The sequence below is a fragment of the Pseudorca crassidens genome, chromosome 3, assembly GCF_039906515.1.
Source record: "Pseudorca crassidens isolate mPseCra1 chromosome 3, mPseCra1.hap1, whole genome shotgun sequence".
Classification (NCBI taxonomy): Eukaryota; Metazoa; Chordata; class Mammalia; order Artiodactyla; family Delphinidae; genus Pseudorca; species Pseudorca crassidens.
The window spans coordinates 103,680,774-103,701,206 of NC_090298.1; positions in this window are offsets into that span (position 1 = coordinate 103,680,774).

A 20,433-nucleotide genomic window follows, 5' to 3' on the forward strand; every position below is an offset into this window, starting at 1 on the left:
TAAAACTCCACACACCTCAGGGCTCTCCTGAGAAAGTCTGGCAATGACAGACTTTTGTAGATGGATGTCACTCCTTTTCTTTATTCGGCGGTGCCATGTTTTTTTAAAGTATAATTTCCCCACCTCTATTCTTGTGAAATATAACACACAAGAAGGAAAAGGGCATACAACAGTGCCAGGCTTTTCATGCTTTCTTCCTGAGCGGGGCCCTGGGAAACCGAGCTTGCCAAGAACGATGTCAGAAACATCAGTTGACTACCGTGATAACAACATACACAGAAGGCAGGTTGTCCGACAATGAAGTTGCCAAAAAAAGAAACTGCTGTACCTGTGGAAATCTTGAGCAGTTCCACGAAGGTGGTCCATGGCCAATAATAAAGGCAGTGCAGAGCAGCTAGAAGTTCTTCTTCTAGCCAGTGGGAGCTTCCTGAGGATTGAGCCATTTGGCGTTGCTGGGTCACTCCAGGAAAGATACAAATCCTGCACTGGAGAGCAATGAAAGGTTTATCAGGAAGGCAACAATCACCACCACCACCACAAAGCACTTCCCTCTCATACCCATCTTAAATTTCACTTTGGTTCGCGATCGAAACCAAAGCCTGTCCCCTGATAACTGGCCACCAGATATAACTGCATGAGTAGAAAATAGCTACAGTGAGTAAGTCAAGTGGGAAGCCGTTTTGTTGCTTTTGCTTTGTGTGTTATCTCCGCGTTTGTTAAGTTGCTTTTACCAACTCTTCTAACCATTGCTTGCGTGCACCAAAATGACCAGCTACAGTTTTAAGTAGTAGTAGGAGAGTCCAAGCAAGCTGGACTGTTTCAGCGTTTAATTCTAAAATGGGTGTATAGTTTCTGCATGAGCCAGAATATTTTGGCTCATATCAGATCGTGTCTCTCATCCAGAGGATGCCAAAGTGTTCTTGGTAGGCTGGCTGGGGAAAGAGAACACAGACAGCAAGAATAAAAATGGGATGGAAAGCCCCTGGGATTGATGGTAAAAGTTTGCGCAACACCATGTCCAACTCTTCAGAGTGACGCTGACTTGCCAGGTTTTCTTCCCTTTTCCCCTATCCTGTAAGTTTATTAGGAGGAGAGAGAGAGTTAGGAGAAAACAGCATAGACTTAATGACCTCGTTCCCCTGGTGAAGCATCAAGATCTGTATTGGTTCAGGTGTGCTACTCACTTGCAAAACAAGCCAGGTCTTGATCTGTTTCCTTACTGTTTATGTGGTCTAATTAGTTTTCTCCACCACAGCCTGTAAGCTTGTTTGGGGCAGGGATATTATGCCAGTCAGGGTCCTAACAGGCACACTCAGACTAGGATAGTTCAAGGAGGGTTTAATAGAGGAAGAAAGGTGGGCAGGGTGTCAGGAGACCACAGGGGAAAATACAGTACCCTGGGAGTAACAGACCGGCAGATACCACCCTAAGCTCAAAGAAAGCCAGAAAAAGAGAGTGCTAATGCTTCTGTTCTGCGACCCTTCATAGAGCCAGTTGGGGGAGGGCACGCCAGAAAGAGAGAGAGAATGCGCCCTTACCTTCCTTGCCCCACCTGCCAGGCTCACCCATGGGCTGAGCTCAAGGGGAAGCCAGAGGGCTCAGGAGTCCTGAGAAGCCCCCTGAGCACAGAGTGTGACTGAGAAGGGCTGAGCCGGGATCTGGGTGAGGCAAACTAAGGATCCTCAGCGCGGACACACTTCCCTTTCTCTTATAAATCCACTGCACCTGCCATCAGTAACCAGCTGTTTGATTAAGAGGCTGCTCTTGGCATTTCAATGGCTCTTTTTCCTTATCTATATAGTAGCAAGGCACCTGCCTGCTTCCAGTCCCCACAGGAAAGGAATGGTTTATATCTATTTGAGGTGCCCCATAAGAACCTGACTACAGGAAAGATTTCAAAGCATAATTTAAACCAAAGCAATAACAGACCCCTAAAAGCTCTGATCAAGAGTCCTAAATAAATTCACCTTCTGTAATTGCCAGTACACATCTCTGTCCTCGACTTTATGAACCAACTCCAGCATCCTGGAGTTTACATCCCTCCTTGATCAATCTTCAGTGAGGAATTTACTTCTCTAATAACACACTTCTCAACATCAGGCAGGTCCCAGAATGACCATCAAACAGAGGCAATGTGAACAGCTGGGAGTATCTGATGGTAGTAAACACAGATGTGCCTGACAGGACATTAACTGCTTAGCACGTTGATATAACTGACTTCCCAACGTTCAGCAAAGCTTTGTAGTCCCTGAGATGCTACTGCCTGAGTCTAATGATTGCTGTGTTCCCCATCCGCTCTTTGGCAGTGTTTTCTGCTGCATTTGATGGAGTGCTTCAGCTCTGTGTTAATTATGAGATCAGCTCAAGGCCTGTGATTTAGAGCCTGGGCTCAGAACCCTTCCGGTAATTCAGTTCCCGTAAGTCTGTGTTATTGGCTCCTGAATTCAGTTGCTTAAGCTAATTAAAATATAAGCTGAAGAAATTCATTTCTTAAGCAAAATTAAATCTGATATACACACTGAATATTGCACCTTGTCATGTCCATGTTTAGCTCAATTCTACCTCTTACTGCTCACTTTGCAGCTTGAGAATTCCCATTTAAAGCAAATGCTTGAATTACTGAAGAGTCAGAATTGGCGTTTTTGAAAATGTTTGGTTATAAAACAACTTGGATCAAGTACTGAAGTACAAAAAGGATTTTTAATGTTCTTTTGTGGCATTATCAGCCAACCATCATCATCATGAGATGACAAATTGAGAGTCTCTTAGTAAAACTGGAAAATCCTTCAAATAACCTGTCCATCACATAAGAGAATGGCATTGTTGGACCTGATAGGCATGAGATAACAGCACTGATAACTTGATGAGGGGTAACTATAGCTCTACCCTGTCCTACCCAATCTACCTAACACCAGTGTCATGGATATTTGCAGTGTTGGTTGATAAAATTAAGAGCAGGCTTTTGCAAGAAGAAAAATCTTTTAGTTTTTTAATCCAAACACACACACAAACACATGAAACAAATACCACCTGGATTCCAATCAATGTGTTGTGTCTCTTCCTGTCTAGGTTTCCAGATTTGATGGAGAAAAATCTCTGGGCATGGTCACTTGCTAACATCTCTAACCTGAGCCAGTTGTCTTGTAAATGTATTCTTCAGGCACAGGTGATACTGACCAGTGAACTATACCACTGCTTCTGACAATCTTCTGAATAGCCTCAGACTACTGTTAACTGGTCAAGAGTGTCACTGTCACATAAAGCACTTGGCAAAAACCTTGAAAACTTTGAGTGCTATTTTCTATTAGAGAATTGGTAAAGTCAGGATGGTAAGCAGGTTTTCCCTCTTGGCCACTCTGATTATTCAAAGCAGTTATCTGGAGTAACGGTCTCAGAGGCAGTTTGGGGTGAGTCCCAGGTTCACTGGAAAAGAGGGCAGGGTTGGCTGGGTGGTCTTGGAGGTAAGAGGCTAGCTATTGCATCATCCTTTCATCTGTCAGCCTCTACTTTCCATTTTCCAGGTGCTGAGATAAATGAATAAATGAATCATACTTTCTTGAAGTATAACTGTGTTTCACAAATCATATATGTGATGACTTTATTATAATGATTGTATAGATATGTATCTATACATTATATATGTATATATAAATATATAACTTAGCACATAAAATTCTGGAAGAATTCATAGAATTTGGCTAAGTTTAAAAAAGTAATTTAATTTAATGTTTGTTTTAAACAAACCTAAGTTTATAGTAGAGGTGGGAAATATGACAAAATTCCTATAGTTGGAGAATAAATTACTCTAGTTTGGAAAAATTATGCTAGAGTGTAGGGTTGCAGAGATAAAAACAAGCTGGTCCTTACCCTTTAAAAACTTGAATCTTGGGGCTTCCCTGGTGGCGCAGTGGTTGGGAGTCCGCCTGCCGATGCAAAGGGCGTGGGTTCGTGCCCCGGTCCGGGGTGAATCCCACGTGCTGCGGAGCGGCTAGGCCCGTGAGCCATGGCCACTGAACCTGTGCGTCCGGAGCCTGCGCTCCGCGGCGGGAGAGGCCACGGCAGTGAGAGGCTCGCGTACCACAAAAACAAAAACTTGTTTCTTTTTCTCCTTTTTTTTTTTTCCGGTACGCGGGCCTCTCACTGTCGTGGCCTCTCCCGCCGCGGAGCGCAGGCCCCGCACGCGCAGGCCCCGCACGCGCAGGCCCCGCACGCGCAGGCTCCGCACGCGCAGGCTCCGCACGCGCAGGCCCAGCGGCAGTGGCTCACGGGCCCAGCGGCTCCGCGGCATGTGGGATCTTCCCAGACCGGGGCATCAACCCGCGTCCCCTTCATTGGCAGGCGGTCTCCCAACCACTGCGCCACCAGGGAAGCCCTCTTTTTCTTTGATTTCAACCAATTTCACTCGCACATAGGTATCAGCTATGGTTTTCAGATGAGTCAGTTTAATCAACCACTAGTGTTCTTTGGCTGTGAATGATATGGCAGCTTTGTGAGTCCATAAATGAGTTGTGGGTACCCTGGAAGCACGGTAACTTCTGTACTTCATCCAGTGATTATTAGCTGGCTCCAGGGATTTGTCATCAGTTCCCAGAGTGCAGAGTCACAGTGGTTATCATCCTAGGGAACTCTCAGTAGGCCACAGTGATAAGTTATTAATTTAAACTGGGAATTCTAGCTATTAAATAGTTTGAAATACTTGAGTCAACCCATTAGGGTACTCCTCCCATTGGGAAAAGTAAATTAAGATCAGAAAGCTGCTTGGTGATTAATGAATCAAAACAAAAGGAACTGAATGGTTTTAAGAGTTTGGTTCCAAGAGATTTTTTTAGAAGTCATTCAGTTGTTTGATTTGAAACTCTCTCTTTATATGTATGTAATTTTTTTATCTTACACCAACTGGAGTTTATCATACAGTTATGTACTCAGGTTAATCTAAATAATAATCCCCCCTTTTTGGAAGAAATATAGTTACACATAGTTGCTTTTTTTTTTTTAATAACAGCATTTAGTACTGGTAGTGTGGGATAACATAAACTTTAACTCAATTTCGGGAGATCCTCTTGACCCTCGCTATCTTGGATGTTGTGACAGGAGGGAAGGTGTGTGGTGTACAGGCAGAGATCGGTGAGGAGATAGACTGACATGCTATTAATGAGACCAGTGTGGTGGATGTGATGGAGGGGCAGCAATGGTGTGAAGAGAGTCATAAATGCTCCACCAACCCTTCCCTGATCTCTTAAAGAACAGCAATTGGGCAGGAAGGTAAGGGTGCAATAATGGGTGCTGTTGTAGGCAGCAGGAGGCCAAAGGGAATGAAAAAACAGAGAGGCAGGAAATCTCAATGAAGGAAGTCTGGGGCAAGATATCAGACCTGGGGCTGCATAAAGATACTTCCAGTTCTTAAGCACAAAACTAAATACTTGCCCTTCCTCACTCTGACATACCGTATGTTCTTAAACATAAAGATAAGAGTAATATGTAAAACAGTAAAGGATGCCTAGAAAAGTAATATATATATTCTCATGATAACTACATCAATTCCTTTTAAAAAATACAAAATAGAAACTACTTTCAAGAAATGCATGTGCTTGGTTTGACTTGTAGGTGTTCAGTAATGCTAGTCTCTAAGTATTTAGGATAATTCTGACTATTCAGAACTCAACTTATTCAGCCTTGTGAGGTTAAGGTCTACCCGTGGGTTCACCATTGTATACCCAACTGGCAAACTGTTCTGAGCACTGTAGGAACGAATAAATCTTTGTAGCTGGACAGACTGACAGATTAAATCAATCCTGTATCTATTAAAGGGAAATTTTACCAACTCATACCTATCAAGTTGGGGTGAGGTGCAAAAAGGGGATATGCTGTCCAGTTCACTACAAGGGCTAGAAGGTCAATAATACATCTTATTTTCTATAGCTTTTGACTTTTTAGGTTTCATGCTTTTGGAATATTTATATCATTTTCTGATAGCAGTCTCTAATTGCCACCTGGTTATCCTTTATTAAGTTAGTTTTAATCAGACTATGTCTGGTGTTTACTTTCCCTTTCCCGTTTTTCTTCCTTGTTATGTAGCTGGCTCTGTGAGAGGAGCAGATATAGTTATCTAATTTACAGCAGTATCACCAGAGCCTGGCACAGAATAAATGATCGATATATATTTGTTGAATAAATGGATGATAATTGTCTCCTTCTTTCCTTCCCCCTTTTCTCCCAATTGGAGCCTTCTAAGTCACCATAATGTTTGTCACTGAAACCAGGATTCTTTCTTTAGAGTGAAGGGAGGTGCTGTTGATATACCAGGACAAAGTTAAAATCTGAGATTGTCGCACACAAACTGGGACATATGATACTCTGCTTTGAAAGGTCTCTCCATTCCCCCCACCCACCGGGGCTTTCTCAATGATAATGAGCAAACCATTTTAGATAGTAGATGTCAGGGATCAGAAAATTTCATTATTGCTTTTACATCAAACAGCCAATAGATTGCCAGTGATGCTTGCCTTTCTCCCAAGACCTTGACAAGTTCTCTCTCTGGCTATTTACACTTTGTTTTGTCTGTTTGTTTTTGTTGTTTCTAAGGATCTGTTGTTATTAGGTCTGGCTTCCTGGATGATCCACAATTTCTTGATCCTATACAGTCTTGCTATCTGGTTCTCATTTCCTAATCATTCTGTTTAGTTACTGTAGACTTCCTATCCCAAGCACTCACCTGAGTTAACTATTTGACTTCTGTGATTCTCCCCAACTCCCTTGGAGGCTCCTGCTGGCAACTTCTAACCTCCCCGCTTTTTTTTTCAACAGGCACCAGACAACAATGCAGATGAGCCAGCCTAGATTTTGGCTGAAACTGTCACCCTTCAAATGTGACAAGGAAGCTTCCCTACTGCTCCCTCCTGCCTTAGATCTTCACTGGGTCTGGACTTGGAGACGCACACCCTCAGCTTCAAAAGGAATGCAAACCACTCCTTACCAAGTAAGGTGGCTTTCTTTATAATCGCTACCTGTCATGTAGCAGAATTTGGAAAAAAATTCCACCAGGTTACGTTGTATGGATGATTGAGGAAATTTTTCAAGCAAGGATCACGAAGAAGATAAAGTCTGCAGTTTCCTTCCTCTCGGCACTTCATCAAGAGCTCTAGACAGTCTGGGTAACCTGCTAGACTAGAATGGATTTTCGTTCTCCATTCTTACAGGGTAGGCATGAGAGTGACAGTGTTAATGGGGGTGCAAGCAGAGTGTGAGGGTGCCAGGCAGTCTGAGTTTACATCATAGCTGTTTACCGGAGTTGTCTGGGAAGGACAGCTTCCAGAACTAGGGATCTTCGTGCCTGTGGGAAATTGCCTTTGGCCCTGTTAGACTGAGGGATTCCCTGGATCCATGGGAGGTTGAGTTGTGAGCACTGCTTAAAAACCAAACTGTAGATGGTGTGTTATTCACATCCCCTTCCATCGTGCTGTACGTGCAATCAGTCAGCATGACTACAACTCATCACTTTCAAATGAAAATGCAACTAAACCTAGAAGATTTCAATCTGAAAAACACATTCAGGAGTTAGGCCTTTCTATTGTTTTATTAGAAAGGAAACTCCATTGCTTTCTTAATTCCCTTTTAATAAAGGTAGTGATAAAAGTAATATGGAAATGAAAGATGATGGATGGCCTGTAGGTACCTTATTTGACAACTGAAAACAGACATATAAATAGAAATATTAATCAATGCTCTGGGCATAGTTCAGGTGCTAAGCTGTGGAATGTAATACATCCCAGAGCCTAATTATTATTTTTATGGATATAGTGGCCCAATGCACTCCAAGCAATTGCATCAATAAAATCTTCTGCTAGAGTGGGTTCAGCACAGGGTTGTACTACTTTTCTGCCAAGTGAACAGGTTTGGTTTTATATTGGATTCATGGTAATATTTTGAGCAGTGTGTCTTGGATCTTCTTCATTTTAAATGCACATTTGAAGACACCTGCATTTAGTTCCCAAGTTGGACCTTAGCTTTGTTCTGGACATGTGCCTGCTCACACCAAAAAAGGTGTCAATTGATCTGAGCCATGTGATGCTACATAAAATCAAGCTTGCTACAAAAATAAATTGGCTGAAACAAATGCTTTCTTCGGAAATGTCACTACTGAACAAGAAAGAAAAGAGATTTATTTTTCTTCTCCTGAGAAAGAGTAGTGGATTACAAATATTTTTTTTTCCTGGTATTAAATTTTAAATATAATTTTTCTACAGATTTAACATTTGTTTAAGGCACACAAAAAAGTAGACTGAAATTTCTCTTGTCTAACAATGAATCTTCAGAAAATAATCTATTTTAATGTAGCCCTACTTTGTAGGAAAAAAATAAAAAACTGCATGAGAAATCATGGCAAAGAGTTTCTTTTTCCCTCTGGGTTGTCATATTATCAACCTACTGTCACTAATTACATTATATTCTCCTACTTTGCAAGCTTAGATACTTCAGGCTGGTTCCTAAAGGATGGTAAAGTAAATGTTCATAGGTCATCAAGAACTTGAGGAAATAATGGCAGTGCAAAGAACTCTGTCTCCCACATTCCCTAAAAACGTTTTTTCTACACACACCCAAACAGCATTAAAACATTTACTTCCCCCAAACAGAGTTCTGGCTGTCATTGTCAGGTTCAAAACACTGACTCAACTGGGGAAACAAGTTTGAAGCAAAATGTTATCCTTACACTCACTATTGTTTTTTCATTACCTTTCTAACAATGTTCAATAAAATTTATTGTGAAATACAAAGAGTTTTAATTTTCACCTCTCTGGCTTTTCATTGATATATGTTTCCACTCTGTGGTTTCAGCAGATATGATTAAAAGAAGATAATATCAAATGAACTATAAATGGCAAAAATTTAAAAAGAAATGCAATGGTAATCTTGTATATCAGAGCTATGTCTGTGCAACTTGCAAACATACAGATGTAAAGACAAAAAATGTTCCACTATCCAGATGTTAATTCTGAAATAACTTTAAATTTGGGATGTTTTGTCTGTACTGTGCTAACCAGCAAGTGTTTCTGAGTGTATGACTGTTCATACTGTGTAGGCAAAGCAGATGGATAATTTGACAGCACCATTCATTTTTTTTAATCCAGATGTTCTGCCATCATGTTGGCAAAGCCCTTCCACTGTCTTAACAGTTGATACTTGATATAAACTTCAGATCAGTATACTAGTTACATCTGGTAGTTTTCCCTGAAAACCTCCTGACTTTTTAACTTTTTAATTATTTAACCATTATTATTCTGAATAAGTAATTAATCTGACACTGGGTAGCTTATTATGTACTGTTAAAATGTTAATGGAGAAAGCAAGGCATAATACGCACACACACACATACATATATACGTGTGTATATATGTATGTGTATATATAGAACATTGTATAGTTTTATTTCATATATGAATCCTATTCTGTAATTGTTTATGCATTAGTGATTGGAGATGACACTCTGGCATATAAATAAACAAGTAGGTAAATATATATATATATTTTTTATATATATATTGTAGGTTATATATATAACCTAAACTATTACTCTTATACAATTTCATTTTAAGTGTACTTTTGAGGGGTATACAAAAAAAAATCACATACCTCAGGCTTATTTGAAATGTGTTATTTGTAAGGAAATAGGATCTTTATACGATTTTAAAATTCTGAAAATTTATAGCTTGTGAAGTTCTTTTCTTCTTCCACAGTAACGACATGCATCACTTAGAGTAGGAATTTTAAACTAAGTGTATTTTTTTGCATTTCTTCAGAAGCTCCAACTTAAGTATTATTGTGACAATAAATATCTTTGCCTCAAGAACCCTTCATAAAATGTAAGAGCTTTTAACATGAAATAAATAAATGCATTGTTCTCCGAGATTAGGTGAGTGTCTTTGAAATATACTATGTTAGAATGTTACCTGAGTTTGACATAGCATGGATATAAAATGCATTGTGCCACTCAACTTACCAGCAGTAACACTGATTACCAATTCTCATCGTTGTCTGCATGGTGACAGCATACTGAGATGGAGATGTTGAATATTTTAGTTTGTGATATTATCATTGTTGTTTAAAGTACTGACTACGTGTTTTGAAACCAATAGAAGTAATTGGTATGCATGTAAGAACTAGCAGGCTGAGCACATCATTTATTTATAGACTCTTTTGATGTAACTCTATGGGGAAAAAGTTAATAAAACATGGTTCAAAGACAAATTTACACTCACCACTATAATATGACATAAAGCACAAATTATTGTGCCAAAAAAACCTGTTTTCTAGTGAAACCCGTTCTTTATCCTCAAGCTATTCAGCAAAGCAAGAAGAATAGGGCTGGGAGGAAGTAAGAGCTACACAGGTACTGTTAACTCTTTAAACTTTTCTGAAGCAACGTGTGACGCTTAAAATCCGGTACTAACAAAGAAAAATCAAGAAATATGACAGAGTTCCTAAACCTTCCCATTTGCTCCCATAAAGTATACTAGATTATGGTCTCATAGGACAGGTTCACCAAGAAGTCAGTATCAGAAATGGAGAAGGACTAGAAAACATATTTAGGAAGTAACATGATGGCCTCATCTCAAAGGTCAGACATAGAGGAAGGCACTGCTGTACACCACCCTTTTGCAGCAAGGATACTGACATGCTTAGTCTCTATTCAAACAAAAAAGCACACTTCACAACAATATTAATTAAATGCCTAATTATGGTCAGGCAACTGCTGACTTCAAACTTCATTTGCTTCAGGCACAGTCAAAGCTTACACCAATGTGCTAGAAAAATATGAAACTGCTGACAATAAAAAAAAAATGTGTTAAGAATAGTGATGTAGGCAAGATGTGGACAAGCCAGAAGGAAAGAGACTGCTACACACAGATGAATATCTGTGGAGGATGACTGCCCTGTCTCATTTGCATGGTAGAAGCATCTCTCATCATTGGAGACCATGAGGAGGAATGAAAATCAGAACAGTTGGGTTTTGGCTTTTGACTTTTACCAACAATGGTATAATCTTAGGCGGGATTTTAATGCTTCTGGGCCTTGTTTTCTTTACCTTGGACTAGATGGCTTCTCACTCTCCTTTTAATTCTTGATTCCATGATCCCTTCTCTGAAGAATGTTTTTGAAGTGGGGAATTCTAGGTCCAAGAAGTAGAAAAGATTGGCCTGATTCTAGGGCTTACAAGGATGATCTCATTTAAGATTTCCAACAACCTTGTGAGATATTTTATTTCCATTTTTCATGAGTAAGTCAAGTTGTCATATACAACTATAATGAACAGAGTTAGGATTTGAACCCAGGCAGTTTCAATCCAGAGCTTGGGTGCCTATATCAATTCACACTACAGTGAATGTCTGTGCTAAACTCAGACTCCTCTGCTTAACATGACACCTACATTTTGTGATTGAGTGACTAGCCATGGGGGGTGTGGCTAGCACAGTCAGGTGGCTAGGATCAGTCTGAAAAGAGATCACTTTCATCTATGGATTGTTTCTACTTCAGATTTCTTATTAATGAGAGTAACCATGAGAAATCCTGGTTCAGTTCAGCTAAATGGGGAAGGAAGATGGGGTAATCTACTGTGTTTTTCCTCTTCTGATCATTTCATCTCTGTAGCTGGGCTTCAGTGTTTAAAGCTTCCATGGAAATGATACTTAATTTAACCAACCCCATGCTCATTAAGCAGTACATTATAAACTCCAGCTTATGTTGAAATTCCCATTAATGTGAACCTTAAAAATGAGAACTTGAGGTTTCAGAATGGCCATTTTTGGCAAAAATGTGACTGTAAAAATAAAAGCCAATAATTAGAAAAATGCTTGACATTTCTCATTCCTACATGTATCTATGTGCTCCTGCTAAGATTGCATTCCTGCATAAAGAACTCCCATTCCTCCATCACCCACAGCATGCTTCTCCCTGGCTCATCATCTTTATAGCCCATTCATAATTTCTGTTAGTGTAAAGTACACATCTTGTATGTCAATGGCTATAGTAAAGCTAAACAGGTAAAATTGCATCAGCTCTTACCAAACACTGGATATTAAAGATGTATAAGTCAGCTTGGGTTGCTACAACAAAATACCATAGCTTGGGTGGCTCAAACAAAAGACATTTATTTCTTACAGTTATGGAGGCTGAGAAGTCAAAGATCAAGGTGCTGGCAGATTTGGTTCCCAATAAGAGTTTCTCTTCCTGGCTTTCAGACAGCAACCTTCTCACTGTGTCCTTACATGATGGAGAAAGACAGAGCCCTGCTGTCTCTCCCTCTTCTTATAAGGACACTAATCCCATGTGTCATGGGGGCCCTACACTCATGACCTCATCTAAACCTAATTACCTCGCAAAGGTTCCATCTCCAAACACCATCGCACTGGGGATTAGGGCTTTGAGATATGAATTTTAGTGGAACATAAATGTTCAGTCCATAACAAAGGGGCAATGAAAAATTCTCATCTTTTCCTCCTCTGGATGGAAATGGCATCAGTCTTCATAGAAAAGGAAGCACTCTTTCTTGCCTTTCCCATTGATTTTTATCATCTCTTCTTGATATTTGGTAATTTATCTCCCTAAAAATGCACTTTGCATAGATCTCAGTAGTGGTAATCCAGACTAATGTTGTCTCAGTCTAGCTCATATTTCATGCTATTGTGATTTTCAAATTCTCATTCTCAACTAAAAGAACAAGTTTCAGGAAAATTCATGAACAGTGTGTTTACATATTTCTTGGTCTGTGGTTAATTTATCACGGGTGAGGGAGAAAATTTAACATTTTAGAAAGGATAATTTTTCTCAACTAAAAATAATTAAGTATGTACAAATCTTAGACTCTCTTATGTTAGAAACATAGGTTCTTAATAAATATATATTTATTAAATGAATAAAATAAGGATGAAAATACTTCAGTTAGCTAAAAGATTTCAAAAGTCTCCTTCCAGTTTTACGGAAAGTGAGTGAATAATATAATAGATAGTCAGAAGTCAGAGAATTCCTCATTTTTTTCCTATTTGTGTATCTACTTTATCCTTTTCTCTCTTTTTCTTCTTTCTTTGTGGTCATAGACTACAGATTTTTTAATCTCTTTTATAAAGATGCAACTTTATGGAACTTAAACTTCTTCCCTTCTGCCTACATCATATGATACAGACAAGAACTAACAAGTAAGTGAACCAGGAAGCCGAGAATAGAAAGGGAATGACAGTCTTTCAGTGATCTTTCTCTTTCACATTTATGTTTTCCCTGTCTACAATCAGGGTCTTCTGTTATATAAGATCAACTGCATAATTTTTCAAAACCAGATAATTGGACAAGGATACGACAATGAACAGAAAAAAAAAATTTCAGAGAAGCCACTTCTATAGGCAGGTCATTTCCTGGTTGCTTTAAACTGTGGTACGTTGCAAGATCTATTCAAGACATTTCTCATAATAACTGCTATAAATATCAAATGTTTACCATGTGCCAGATATACACTGAGGACTCACATATATTATTTCATTGAAAACACAAAAGAACCTAAATCTGTTTTTCATATGAGGATCCAGACCCATCTATTAGAACAGTTTAGTAGATTATGACTGGCATTTTCCTAAAAAACAATAAATAAGATTAGAAAAAAAGCTTTGTGAATCACATATAATAATGACAAATACAGCTTCTTAAAATGTTTGTTTCAGTATATGTGTGAATATTTGTGTGTGTGTGTGTTGAGTCATAATGTAAAATGTATTTTTTACTGATAGAGATAGTTAAAAAAACTTCAAAAGCCCTGCCCCATATGGTACTATAATATCAATTTTTAGAGGAAAAGCAAAAAGATGCAGCTTTATAACTATAACTTCCAAAGTTCCCAAATGAATTAGCTTCCATAGAGTCTCTTAACGGTGCCTAAGATAACGTTATTGTTTCCCGTTGCTTCCTGCCTCTCTCATGGTTTGCATTTATATAGCATCAAGGCAGCCCTACCATAGGGTGATTAAATCTCCTCAGATCAGGCCATCTGTGCCATTGAATAAGTGAGATACTTCAAATAAGTGAATGATGAATTCTGCTCCAGACTGTCCCATAAAATTATAATAAAAATAATAATGAAGTGCTCTCTAATAAAAAGGAAGTCGTTACAAATACTGTGCTATTGATTGCAAAGGGCAGTAATTTTAGAGGAGCTCTTTCATCTGTGTTATAAATCTCAGCAACCAGTGGAGAAAATGTCAGGATTTTAAAAGCAAACAAACAGAAAAAAAAAAAAAATCGCCTCACTGCTCATCTTTCATGCTGTTTTGAGTAAAACTAAGGTAGCACAAATATTTAAACAGATGGCTCAATGATACGCTTTTTTCTTTGCTAATCATAGTTATTAAAGCACTCACTTTATTTTTATTGTGTTTTAAACGGGCAGAGGAAATCTGAGGCTGATAATGACCTTTGTACATCGTGCTGCAAATTGATTTTGATGACCTTTCACTCTGCAATAATTAGGCTGGCTTCATGCACATTCATCTCCCTCTCTCTACTCTCAGGGCGCATGGTGCAGTGTTTTTTCCTGCTGTCCCTCAAAACCCCATTCTCCTCCCCCTCTCCCAGCTTTGTCTCCATCATCGCTGTACTGGGTTCTATCTTTTCCCTGAAAGCCACAGATTCTTGAATAAAGAATGAATAGAGGTATTTAGAGGCTGACAAAAAAGAAGAATAGTTATTTTACTGATGTTTTGAATGATCAAATATCTGAATTGTCATGTAATTATGACCATTACAATGATGTCATTGCCATAGTCATTTGTCGATTGTGTACATTGTGTTGAAGACTTATTACCACATTGAATTATAACTCAGTAGTTTAATGAATTTTATGAGGGTGTTTCTTTGTGGCTAATGTGAACAGATGGTAGAAGTGGAAAAGAAATAAACTATGCCTCATTTTCCTTTACGTTTTCTTTGTTATTATGCTCTGAAATTAAGAACATCAGACTAACACAGTTATACACACATATTTTAAAATCATAATCTTTAAAAAGACAATTGTCAGATATCCCCCTATTCTGTATTTTCTGCTTTCTTTAGACTTACTATTTTTTTCTACTTTTTTTTTTCAGTGAAATATACATACCATATAATTTGCCATCTTAACCATTTTTAAGTATGAGGTTCAGTGGCATTAATTACATTTACAGTGTTGTACAACCATCAGCATTATACGTTTCCAGAACTTTTTCATCATTCCAAACTTTTAGACATATTTTTAAGCAACTACATTTTTAGTCTATTAGGGAACTCCTCTTTTTCTTCCTTATGTGATATTCATTAAATCATATTCTTAACATAACTGTTTATACATGAACCCCCTAGGCCTAAGGTTAATTACAAATGTGTTTTCTTCAGGACTACAGAATTCCAAAGAATACTTTATTAAGGAAGAGTAGTACAAGAAGCTTTACAGGTGATAATAGCTAACATTTATAGAACATTTATTCTGAGTGAAGCCCTAAGTTAATTTATATACATGTTAAGGAGAAAAATTTGACAATAAAACGTTGCTTAAAACATTCCCTAAGGTAAAGTGGATGTTATTATTCAGTTGACCTTTCTTACAAAAATATAACAGTTGAGTCTTTCGTGTATATGTGCACCAACGCACAGTAAGTAAGATCACAGGCAAACTGGACCCAGTCTTAAGAGTTTGCAGGGCCCAGTGTTACTCTGTTCCTTTCCTCACTAATAGCCTGCCTTAAACTCGGGAAACAGAAATCAAACTATGAGTTTTAAATGGAGGGAAGTTAATACAGGAAATCACGCACACAAGTGAGGTAAATGCTGAAAAGCCAACAGGAGATTGCCAGGCAACGTAAGTATTACCCACAATAGTAGCCATTACTAGGCTGGAGGACCAAAGTGGCAATTCAGTGGTAGGGGTGCCTGGGGTTGGGAATCATCTCATGGAAGCTGGAGACACGAAGGAGACAGAGCCATCGTTGGAGACATGCATCCATGAAGACAGAGGAGGAGAACTGTTCTGATTTCTCACTTCCTCCTATGTTTTAATCTCCTTACATTTCTTCCGTTGGCCAAACCCAACCAGAAGCCATCTGACAAGGTAGCCTGAGACACAGCTTGGCGGGAAGCCACCTCCTCGTGACAGAAAAGAGACCAGGAGAAGGGTAAGGAAGAGACTTAAGGGCAAATCGGTCAAAGACTGGCTTTAACTTTCCAAATCAGGAAATGCTGAACCCTTCTAACAAAGGCAAACAGAGGAAAATGTAGAAAGGTTTATGGATGCCTCATGAGTCATGAAATAAAGAGCTGTACTTTGAGAAAACTTCCCAAGGAAGCAGACGCCTCTCACCTTTGTAATCCTTGATTCCTTTCTTTTGCTCATTTCTCACATTGTATAAGTGAGTCTTATCTGCACATTCCAAAACATGTCTCCCATCCAACTACTTTCAGCATCTCCACTGGTCCCACCATCATCTCTCACTTGAATTTTTGCAGCAACCTCCTAACTGGTTTTACTCTTTTAATTTTTTTCTCGTTTAAAAAATTGAGGCAAATTTTACATACAATGAAATTCACAGATCTTAAGCGAGTTCTAATGAATGTACGCGCCTATGTAAACAACACTTTAATCAAGTATAGGACTTTTCCATTACCGCAGAAAACCCCCTCATGTCCATTCAATCTAGTCAAACTCTACCTTTCATAGGCAACGACCACTTCACTTTCTAACACCATGGATTTGTTTTGCCTGTTATTAAACTTCATATGAATAGAATCATACAGTATATATTCCTTCACGTGTAACTTTTTTCACTCTTCATGATGTTTTTGAGGTTCATCCATGTTGTTGTGTATCATTAGTTTATTCTCTTATTAATTTCTGATCAGCATTCCATTTTGTGGATATACTGCAATATGTTTCCCCATTTCCCTGTTGATAGACATCTGGACTATTTCCAGTTTTTTGTTACTATGAAAAGCTGTTACAAACTTTCAAGCACAAGTCTTTTTGTTGGACATATGTTTTCATTTCTCTTGAGTCAATTCCTAGGAGTGGAACTGATTGATTGGTAAATGCATGTTAGCTATAAGAAAATGCTAAACTATATTCTGAATTGTTTACATTATTTTATACTCCCACCACCAAAATTTGAGACTTCAAGTAGCTCCACAATCTTGAAAACATTGATATTGCCAGTATTTTAATTCAGCCGTTCTAGAGGGTGTGCAATAGTTTTCTAGTTATCTCACTGCAGTTTTAATTTTCATTTCCCCGATAATGAATGACTTTGAGATATTCATGTGCTTTTTGGCTGTTCATATATTTATTTGTTGTTTTTAAAATGAGTTTTAGTAGTTCTTTATATATTCTAAATGCAAGTCTCTCTCTCTCTATGATTATATATACATACATAATTTCTTCCAGTCTGAGGCTTGTATTTTTATTTTCTTAAAGCTGTTGTTAGGTTTTAATTTTGATGAAGTCAAATTTTATATTTTTTTCTTTTATGCTTAGTGTTTACTATGTTCTCTCTAAGAAATTATTGTCTATCCCAAGGCCCTCAGGATATCCTGTTGTTTTCCTCTAAAAGTTTTAAGGTTTTAGCTTCTACATATAAGTCTATGATGCATCTTAATTTAATTATTTTGTGTATCATTTGAAATGAGAGGTCAGGATTCATTTATTCTTTCATACATTTATCCAGTTTTTCCAACACTATTTGCTAAAAAGACTTTTCCACATTAAATTGCCTTGCTTCTTTGTTGAATAACAAAGAGACCTGTTTACAAACATGAATATTTTGGGTCCTCTACTATGTGTCATTGAACTATTTTGCTCTCCTTATTGTCTATCACTTTCTTGATAGTATACTGTAGTTTTGTAATAAGTCTTGCAAACAGATAGTGTATGTCCTCCAATTATCTTCAAGGATATTTTAGTTTTTTTGCATTTCCTTACAAATTTTAGAATCAGCTTGTCAATTTCTACCTAAAAGCCTGATTAGATTTTAATTGGCCTTGTATCATACATCAATTTGGGGGAGAACTGACATTTTTACAACATCGAGCCTTCCAATCCATTAACATAGCATAATTTTCCATTTATTTAGAAATTCTTCAATTTCCCTGGGCAATGCTTTGTAGTTTTTGGCACAGTGTCTTACACATACTTTATGTTTATTTCTACACTTAAAAAATACATTTCTGGTGCTATAATAAATAGTATTTGGGGTGATAAGCGTTCAAGAAAGTTCCCAAAGATTTCCACTTCTCTGTATGTTCACCCTTGCGTATGCATCCCCACTGAATAAAGCTGACCTGAGTGACCAAGAGGACATCATGGGGATGACTGACTGGGACTTCTAAGGCTCAGTCATAAAAGAAACTGTGGCTTCTGCCTTGATCTCTTCTGGATCATCATTCACTTTGGAGGAAGCTACTGCCACATCATGAGGACCCCCGCGAAGCTCTAGGAGAGGCACATGTGGTAGGGAACTGAGACCTCTTGCCAATACCCAGCATCAACTTGCCAGCCATGCGAGTGAGCTTCCTTGAGAGTAGATATTCCCGTCCAGCCTTCAGAGCACTGCCGCTCTGCCTGACATCTTGACTGCCAGCCCTTGAGAGACCCCGTGCCAGAATCACCCAGCTAAGTTTTTCCCAAATCCCTCATCCATAGAAACTGCGTGAGATAATAAATGTTTATTGTAGTTTTAAGTCATTACATCTATGGCAATTTGTTATGCAGCAATAGACAGTAAAACACAATATTGTTATTAAGTTTTATTTTCCAGTTTTCTTTGCTAGTATATAGAAATAACATTGATTTTGTAATATATTGACCATGTATCCTGTGACCTTGCTAAATTCACTTATTAGTGCTCGTAATTTGTTTTATAGATTTGTTAGAATTTTTAATGTAAACAATCAAGCCATCTGCAAATAAAACTGTTTTACTTCTTTCTTCCCAGTCTCTATACCCTCCATTAATGTTTCTCCCTGCTGTAAGATAGGACTTGAAATACAATATCCACTAAACCTGGTCACAGCTCAAATCCTTGCCTTGTTCCTGACTGAGCGAAATGTTCAGTTTTTCACTGAACACAAGTATGATGTTATCTGTAGTTTTTTATAGATACATTTTAGATTGAGGAAATTATCTATCTACAGTTTGCTGAAACTTTCTAACATAACTGAGTGATTACATTGTTGTTGCCTTTTAAGGAAATTATAAGAAGAAAAAATATATATATTCTCTTACATTTATCCACATAGTTACCACTTCCAGAGTTCTTCACCCTCTTCTTTCATTTGGTATTATTTCCCTTTATCCTAAAAACAAACTTCAGCATTTCTTACAGGCAGATCTACAAGCCACAGATTCTTCGGGCTTTTGTTTATCTTTATGACTATTTTACATCACTTTTTAGAAAAGTTTTCTGCAGAGTACTCTGCACTGTCAACACATTTTAATTTGCTCACATTTCCTCCCACTAGAAGGTAAGTTTTATGAGGTCAGAAGCCTTGTCTTGTTTACTTCTGTATTCACTTCACCAGGAACTGTTTCTGTCACAAAGCGTTGGTCAATTTGTTGGCAGAAAGAAAGAGAGGAAGGAAGGAAGGGAGGGAGTAGGGTAGGGAGGGAGGGAAGGAAAGAAAGAGGAATGAAAGAAAATTAATTGGAACTGCTATGTATGGCCTCTATGAAAATATTTGGGTTTGACAGTGTTTCTTGAAACATCAGCTGTATTCATCTTGTGTTTGACTGGCACAAATTAGTTTGCTTACAATAGCAAAACAAAATATCTGGCAAGAAGGAGGTAAAGGAAAATGCCAATTATATATAAGCCTTCAAAAGTTTATAACACATTTAAAAGTACAAAATAACAATTTTTATTACAAACTTGCTGTTACATACATATATATGTGTGTGTGTATCTATCTATAGATAAAGAAGTATATTCCCTATTTTATATTCCATATAGAGTATATTCATTGAAACCTTGTAAGTGTAAGGGAAGTAGATAATCTTGATTATAAATACTTAAATACTACTAATATATAAACAATCATCCTTAAAACAAGGTATAGAAATTACTGGCACTTTTCATTTTAATACTGGCACGTTTTAGAATGTGCATACAGTGAGTCTGTACTTAATGACAAGGGAATATGAACAGGGCCTGGGAGGAAAAAATTGGTAGAAGAAGACAGGGATAAAGATGACAGGCTTAACATACGAAGGGAGTGGAATAATAGGCATCCAATATGGTCGATTGACAAAGAAATTTTTGATGAGAAGTATTTTGAAAACACCCACAGTTCTAAATAACTATTCTAAGCTAACAATGAATTCTTAGCTTGCAAAAGGAAAAGAACTCCTAAATAATGTCATTTATATTGTTCATAATGTTG